We start from the raw sequence: 8,709 nt of genomic DNA on the forward strand, positions 1-8,709 counted from the left end.
TATAAAGCATGATACTGCAGTTTGTGGCCTAATTCACTCAAGTCCATGGTCATTTTCTCTTAGATTGTATGCTAGAGTCAAAGCAAATTATCTCCACTTTGAGATAGCATCATTTTCTTTTCAACAACTGTTAGAATTTTCTTCTTTGCCTGCCTATGTTCAGTGTAACAAATGAGTTAGATTAGAAAGATGAGCCCATTTGGCGAAAGGCATATAGATCTACCTCTGACATTATCTCCCCAAACAAATGTTTCCACATTTCCACACTATTGAAACAAACACACAAAAAGTAATGTGTATGATCTTGAGTATCAGTCTTGGTGATTAAATCTTAGACATGAATGAGTAGTGAAATGCTGCAAAAGCAAATGAATTAAAACACTGCCACAGAAAGCGCAGGATGGCAAAGTGATTGAGAAGCCCACCTATAAGCAAATTGAACTAAGAGCTGGGGTATCTGAGAGGATTCTTCACTCCAGGGATATATTAGATGCACTCTGAATGGATGCCATGTGGAAAAGAAAATACCGTGTCCTGTGTCGTCCCATAAATCTCACATGAAGTAATGGAGAGATATTACAGGAAACAAATGTTGATAAAATACTATAAAACATAATCAGCTACTGTTCCCTGGGATGATCCAATGGAAGCTGAAGAGACAAAAATCAATCATATTATGAATCCAAAATTCTATTATTTTAAAAGGGCTGCGTTGATATATTTTCAGTTTCTTTCTAATACTTTTATTCTGCAATTGTCAAGATATGAGCCTTTTCCATTTTTACTTCCTTCCCAAATCACAAGATAAAAAATAGTACGGGAGTGAAATTGGGTTACCTTTGAAATTAAATCCTGCAGCCCTGCTCAACTTTCCACATACGAGAAGCATGTTGATTCTTTTTTCTTAATTATTTTTTTATTATTATTTCAATGTCTTTTATACATTCAGTCACTTTACTTAGCTTGCAAAGTGAAAATTCCATTTGTACACTGATTCTAAGCCAACTGGAAGTCGCCTCCAGTACTCTGGGCATGGATAAGACAGACACATACATTTGTTGTCTTGTCAAATAAATGTAAGACTAACCCGTGTTGAGAAAATAAAAACACAACTTGTATTGGTAGGAACTTTAGATTAATTAGAAACTGCTGGCCAGCTGAAGCAACTGTGGCATCCTGGTTTTTGTGCAAATAATTGTTTTGCTTTCTCTGCTTTTACCATCCACACACAGTTGCCAGCCTATCTCAACATGTTTCTTCTTTAAAAAGGTTTTCTTGCCTCTCCTTGTCCATGCACTTATTAGCTGGATTTTAGAAAATTGTGTTTTCCACTGTTTGACAGTCCTCTTTCTCAAGGGACTCAGCTTGTATCCTTTCGTTTTATTTTTTACTTATTTATTTTTTTCTGGCAATATTTTGAATGACCTTCAAAGAATTCATGGAAAAGTGTAATGCAAAGCAAAAACTAAAAATTATAAACAATTTTTCATATAAGATTTGCCAAATTCAACATGCTTTAAATGAATACTACCAGCCATTTTTTTTATCCTTAAAGAACTAGTGGTCCTGGGAACTTAACTGTGTCAACGCAGAGTTTTAAACATTATTACCTGAAGAAATTGGGGTACCCTTTAAAAAATTTTTTTCCTCTTTTAAAGAATTTATTTTTATACCTATTATACCACACGTTTTAAACACCAACATATAACTCCCTAATAAGATAAAGCAGACAAAAAAGTTTACCTTATTAGAAGAAACAAGATATACTTTCATTTATAATCTTCAAACATTATTGCACTTGGAACTTTCATAATTTGACAAAACATCCATGAAACAATCTGCAGACTAGTTTAATAGACAAGTAGCACTTTTAAGCAGACATGACTATCCTAAATTGTTTATTAGGTATGACTTTTACAAACATTTCTTAGATTAGTGGTAACGGTGGAGCTGGAGATATTATGCATTCTCCAAGCAGCATTGTGAGAGCCACCAATAGTGTGGTGGAATCTGTGGCCCTTTCCAAGTCCTTGGCTCTTGCGGCCTGAGGACGTCAGCTCACGCATCTGCTTGTGCTTGTGGACTGGTTTGGTAATCCACTGGGTGTCAGAGTTTCTTCTGATAGCTTTATGGAATGGATCAACGAGGATAACCTCGAAGAACTTGTTTGTGGAATCTTCACCCACTCAGTAAGAATTCAGGACTCTGAGAGCCCCACCGTGGCATCCAGCTTGCTTCTCTGTAACAGACTGGAGGCTCCGAGCAAACTTGAGATGGTTAACACCGTGATGGACGGGCTTGCCATGGTTTGCACCCTTGGGGAATGAGCGTTTGCGGACTCCACGCCGCACACGAATCCTGTATAGGACATAACCTTGCATCGCCTTGTAGCCCAGTCTGTGTGCTTTATCTGGCCGGGGTGGTGGGGGTGCCAGGTGCAGCACCGAGAGCTGGTGGTACTGCCAGCAGCGGACCAGCAGGAGAAAGCGCATCACGTCGGACTGCTTCTTCCACCACAGCTCCTGGATATAGTTGTACGTGCCCACCATGGCTTACCTGGTTTTTGAAGATTAGTGAACAAGGGGCCAGCAGATGGCAGAGCGGTTATACTCCCACATGGCCGACCACAGTTTGAGTCCTGGACCCAATGACTTAAAAATCACTCTGGGGCATGTGTGTGCATGTCCAAGATCCATGGAGGAGAAAGGAAGAGAAGGAATTAAAGGGCAGCCATCCCCCCTTAGGAGGTGGTGGTGATTTCTCTCTTGCCCTCTCACTGTCTCTGTCTCTCTTTCTCTCCAGTGAGTACATGTGGCCTAAGACAAAAACCTCTTTAAAAAAGTTAGTTAACAAAAAGGAGTCAGAAGAAGCTATATGAGGATTGAAAAGCGAATGTTCAATGACTTCCCATCAATACTCTTACAAAATTGCCTGGTTTCTTGAGAGAAGCAGTGGCATTGCTGTGGTGAAGTACTCTGGTGAAGATCTCTTGGGTATATCACCAAAAAAGTTTCGGTTACTTTGTTTTTGTTTTCTGTGTGTGTGTGTGTGTGTGTGTGTGTGTGCATTTTTGTTTGTTTTTGCCACAGGGCACATGTACTCACCAGAAAGACAAAAAAAGAGAGAGAGATGGAGAGTGAGAAAGTAGCCCCCAGGGTTAATGGTCATCCTGCATCCCTTTCCCTCCATTCAGCTCTCAGGATTTTGAACGTGCATACACACACACACATACACACACACACCCAGCATGTTTTTCTTGCTATCAAGTTTAGAGCTCAAACCAGTTGGCCATATGGCTCTAGCCTCCTGAACTGCCATGTCATCTGCTGGTCTTTGGTTAACTTTCTTCAAACACTCGCATAATAAGCACAGGTTATCATTCTTTGGCCTTCCAGAAAGCCAACAAACAAAATACTTTGAGCTTCCTAAAACTCCATTGCTATGACCTTTGCTCTTGACCACTCCACTCTCACTTTACTGGACTCCTCTCCACCCCTTGGTACCCATTGCTTTGACTGTGCTTTGTATTCAGGATTGTACTAGTAAAGTCATGTGACTTCTCTTGTTACTCATCTTCCAAAAAACAATGCTTCAGGATCTTGATCCCACTCGCTTGAAATGCCTATTGAAGATCAGCCGGTGGTGTGGTGCTCAAGGTAGCTGGATCCCACCTGGCCAACTGTGTGTTTCAAGTCCTCAGTTCAGTGCTAAGAAAAACACTCAAGTGCATGTGTATATGTTCCCAAAATACTGAAAGAAGGCAGGAATGGAGGAGAAGGGATTGTAGCATGACAATTCCCCATGAGGGGTGCTTTCTCACCTTTCCTCGCTCTTCCTCTCTGTCTCACTTTAGGGAGCACACACCCTCTGGTAAAATTAAATACATATAGAATACCCATTAAAAGCTGTACTCTTGTCTGCTGCTGATCTAGGCACAACAGTGTGAAGAAAGTTGGCTCAACATTAATTTTTCAGTTAGAATTGTGGGAGCTGAACCAACTGAGATGTGTATGGTGGTGCCTACTGTTACTGCTATTCATCATTATTCTCTATAATCAGGGGATGAACAAAATGAATTCTCCCTCACAGACTGATGTGCATGGTTGCGTAGTTGGTATCATCTTCAACATCATTTTCAATATCATCTCTTTTTTTTGGCTGTTTTTTGTTTGTTTGTTTTTTATTTATTTATTTTTTTATTGTCATAGGGTGCATATGGATGCCAGAGAGAGACAGAGAGAAAAAAAGAGAATGGGAAAGTGAGAAATCATTCCTCCCACAAGAGAGAAGACTGCAACACCATCCCTTCTCCTCCATTTTCCTCTAGGATTTGGGGCACATGTGCACACGTGCAGGTGTATTTTCCAAGCTGCCAGATCTGAGACTTGAACTGCACATTGGTCTTATTGGATACAGCCACCTACACCACCACGCTACCTGACTGATCATGTGTTCTCCCTTCTTAAAACAATTTGTTCATTCGTAAACTGCTGATTTCTTTGTGACACTGTCCGTATTAACTTTCAGTAGAAGCATCAATGTTTTCGCCCTTTTTTCCACTCAAGAGTTACCACAAATTTGATTTTTTAAATTGCTTTAATTTCAGCAGAATGAATGTTGTTCTCCTACGAGTTCTTTTCAAACTGATGTCTTAACCTTAGAGCTGAAACTAGATTCTCTTCATACATGTTATAACAAATTAGTACCAGTTTATTTTGGTGCTGAAATTTGAAATCCATGCAGTTTTTCATAATGTGCATTCGACATGAATATTTTGAAGACCTTTTATGCTTTAGATAAATATAATACCTTATAAATTTTAATTTACCAGGACATCAGTCTTGGGGGAGCTTTGCCTTGCAGGTAATTGTCAGGTTGATTCTGGTTTTCTGTGAGGACAAAAGAATGTATATCAGTTTAAGAATGAATAAAATAAAGTTCATGAAAATTCAAAGTATACCTGCCATTCATGAAAAGTTACACTTTCATTATCTATTGTCTATCTACAATAATAGGTCTTATATTTCCTGAAAATATGACAGGCCCTCTTAATTTTTTTTCTGTATTCTTAGTACTTTAGCTTGAATTTCTCCAGGATAATATAAAATTTCTGATAATTACTCCACCCCCACAGAAAAAAAATTCTGCTGTGCTTCCGAGGTGAAATGAAATGATACTGAGTTATTAGGTTCAAGGTTTGGAGCAGCAAGTTTTTGGAAAATAATTACAAGGGGCAGAGATAATGTTATTTATTTAGGTATGTTTTCTAAACTGGCTTTCTAATAAAACCTCGAGAAAACAAGTGTATCTATCTAGTTAATCTATTTATGTATCTAAGTATGTTTGTGTGTATAGCATATATGCACTTATGTATTAACTTCCCTGTCAATTCATTCATTAATGGAATGATAAGAATTGAAGAACTGTGCTGGATCTTGATAAAAACAGCATAAAAAAAGAGAGCAGTCACTTCTGCTCACTAATAGATTACATCTGGCACTAAAATGACTCAAAATAAGTTTTCATACATTTGATATGGGTTGATGCAAATTAATCCAAAATTGAAGATTAAGTGGGGACTTGGGGATGAAGTCCTAGATGCTAATAAAAAAAGCAAAATACAAACTTATTCTCCTAACTTAGAAAACTAATCGTGAGCTATGTATTTAGGCTTTTGAGTACCAAAGAGAGAACCATTTCCTGACATATGACTTTACAAAGTAAGTGTTCAGCAAATTCTCTCAGGTGGGAAGCTCTCTGTGTAGTATTTAGATGTCCATAACAAGTAACAAGAAAGCCAATGTAGAAAGGAGAAAGAAGAATCACAAGTACCAGCATTGGAAAATAGAGTTTAAATAGAGTTTTCAACAGAATGGGTAAACCAGGCAAGAGTTCTGGGCAAGAGAGGGTGCTATGTCAGGAACAGACTATGGAAGGGAAAGGTGGATACAGGGGGCCCAGTTAGGAGGTAGGTAATAACATAATGAGAGATGAGGGTTACAGTGAAATGAACAAAAATGATTCATTTTAAACCTAAAATCTCTAGACTTGCCTAATAGATGATATGGTGTGTCTATTCAGTGCATGAAAAATTATAAACATCATTGTGTTTGCTTAAGATACATAGATTAAGCATAGTACAATTTGGGCTGACCCCATAGCCTAGTGAGGTGGATCTCACATGGCAGACTGGAGTTCTAGTCCTGGCTCTGGTGAGTTGAAAGACATTCCATGTGCACATGTATGCATGCCCAAAATCCTGACAAGATGGAGAAATGAAGAAGAGATTGTGGGGTAACTATGCCCCACTGTGGGTTATATTCTCTCTCTCTCTCTCTCTCTCTCTCTCTCTCCCTGGACCTTTAGCTCTCCCTGGTGAGAGTATACCCACCTGGTGGCAACAACAGCAGCAAAAAGAAGAAAGAAAGAAAAAGAAAGGGGAAAGTAAGGAAGAAAATAAAGACAAAGAAAGAAGAGAGAAAAGAGAGAAAGAAAGAGAAAAAGAGAGAGAAGAAAGAAAGAGAAATAAAGAAAAAAGAAAGAAAGAGAGAGAGAAAGACAGAAAGGAAAAGAATGTTTGCTGAACTAGATTCCCAAAGCTCTCACCTCAGGCTTTCTTTTTATAGTACTGTCAGCTTGGAGCTCCCCTTCTCAGATATCCTCAGATCCTTCAAAGCTATAATGATCTTTAGAAACCTGATTAAATAGACTCTTTTTTGAACACCTATAAAAATCAGCAGGTATTCTATTGTCCCTCTCCTCTATTTCTCTCATTATCATATCATCTGATGTACTAATTTCTACTAGGGGATCAGACTCTGTCAGAGAAAAGACAACCTAAGAAAGCAATGACCATGTATATAACCAAGAGGAGAGTCCAGCCAACCTTACCATGATCATGATATATACTAGCAAATATGGACGAGGTGGCTCTCGCCCAGTCCTGTGGAGACAGTTCTGAGCTGGCATGCAGCCCACTGAGGATTACAACACTCTTGATGTGCCACTTGCTATAGTCCCGAATTATTCCGTAACGGACTAGAGCTGTACCTGACTGAGTCATATTTCAGGGAAGAGCAGGATCAGCAGTACCATCACTGGACTCCAGTCAAAACTTGTAGATAAAAGTTAATAATTTTGGAGACCACACATTTACTAAATTTAAGAACTTTTTTTTAAGCAAAAAGTAACAAGTTGTTCAAAGCATTATATAAAGCTGAGAACATGTAGTATAGACCCAAATCTAGGACAACTAAAGTGTTAACTGTATTCAAATGCAAATGAGTAGAGAGAAACCCCATTGACTACTCCTAGGGGAGATTTTGCCAAAAACTTCTTGAAGAATAATTAACAGTAAACTTCACACTCTATATGGGATATATTGGGTTGATATATAATATCATATATATATATACATATAATATTATACACACATATATATATTATCTGGCATACTGTAAGTCAAGCAGGTGGTTGAGCAGATTGCTTTTATTTTTTCCTCCTTATATTTTTTATTTACATATCATCTTTGTACATCTTTACAATTATACACACATATACACACACACGTATATATCTTATATATAGTGATGAATATGTATAAGGGGTCTTTGACATGCAATACATTTATGCTTTGAGAAACCATACTGGATGCTGTATGTCCAGTGATAAAATATAAATTAAAAATAAACTCTGGAAAATGGATATTATTTTAAAAAAAAGGAAAACTATGATGTATTTCAAATTTTTTTGCTCCAAAAACTCATAAACTCATACTTTAATTTTTTCTTCACAAACTTTTTGGATTTTCTTTGTCCACATACATATGATAAGCAGGTATGATAAGTGAGAATATAATGAGTGTGTGTGTGCGTGTGTGTCTATAATTTTGTTACTCACTATTGCATTTCCCACATAGTGCATGCATGGTACACCTTCTTCAACACTTACACACATTTAAAGGGCAGATGAAACATAACCTTAAGGAGATCTAAGGAATCTAAGAAAGTTTGTGTGAGAGTTTTCGAGGACAGTTTCAAATGAGTAGGTCAGACCTATAAAGTCTAGGAAGGTCCATATTTTCTGTAATTATATTCACAGGAATGACTTTAATTTTCAGAATAAACATTTATCCAGAATATGGACCACAAAAAAAGAGAGAGAGAGAGATGCCTTGTTCTCTTAACCCCTTAATTATTTCTGCAACGTCAGTAAGTATTATGAATCTCTTTTAGCCTATGTTCTTCAAAAACAAAAACACATACAGCTCACTGTGTTTATAAAATATTAACTTTTTACAAAAATGGTCATGCATGACTCTTCTAGGAACAAAATGTGGCAGGGACACTGAAGCCTATAAAAGTTACAGAGAAGCCAGGCAACCTACCAGCCTAACACTGTAAAGATGTGCAATGGGGAAATGCAAATAAGAAGTATATAAGGGGGAAGAGAAAAGAAGCTCCTAGACCACCTGTTCTTGACTTGCAGTATGCCTGACGTATAGATAATGCTCAGAAAGTTTAATCTTTACTTTCCTATCTGTGTTTGCCCTTGCAAAGTTAGATATATTCAATTTATTATTCTTTCTCTCTCTCTAATCAGTGACTTTATTTTGAAAAATGAAGGAAAACCCAAAAGAAACCACTATTTTTTTAAAGACAGCTTTTGTAATTCTCATCTGCCATTTCCAGCAAACCACAAGGTCAATCC

The 8,709-nt window shown here is 37.7% G+C and overlaps 1 pseudogene; it reads right to left on the reverse strand.

Annotated features, from left to right (window-relative positions):
* Positions 1-1,932: 1,932 nt before the first annotated feature.
* On the reverse strand, positions 1,933-2,549 carry LOC102473736 (60S ribosomal protein L15 pseudogene; annotated as a pseudogene).
* Between the last annotated feature and the right edge of the window lie 6,160 nt (positions 2,550-8,709).

Source organism: Tupaia chinensis, unplaced genomic scaffold (genome assembly GCF_000334495.1).
Source record: "Tupaia chinensis unplaced genomic scaffold, TupChi_1.0 Scaffold000045_1, whole genome shotgun sequence".
Taxonomy (NCBI): Eukaryota; Metazoa; Chordata; class Mammalia; order Scandentia; family Tupaiidae; genus Tupaia; species Tupaia belangeri.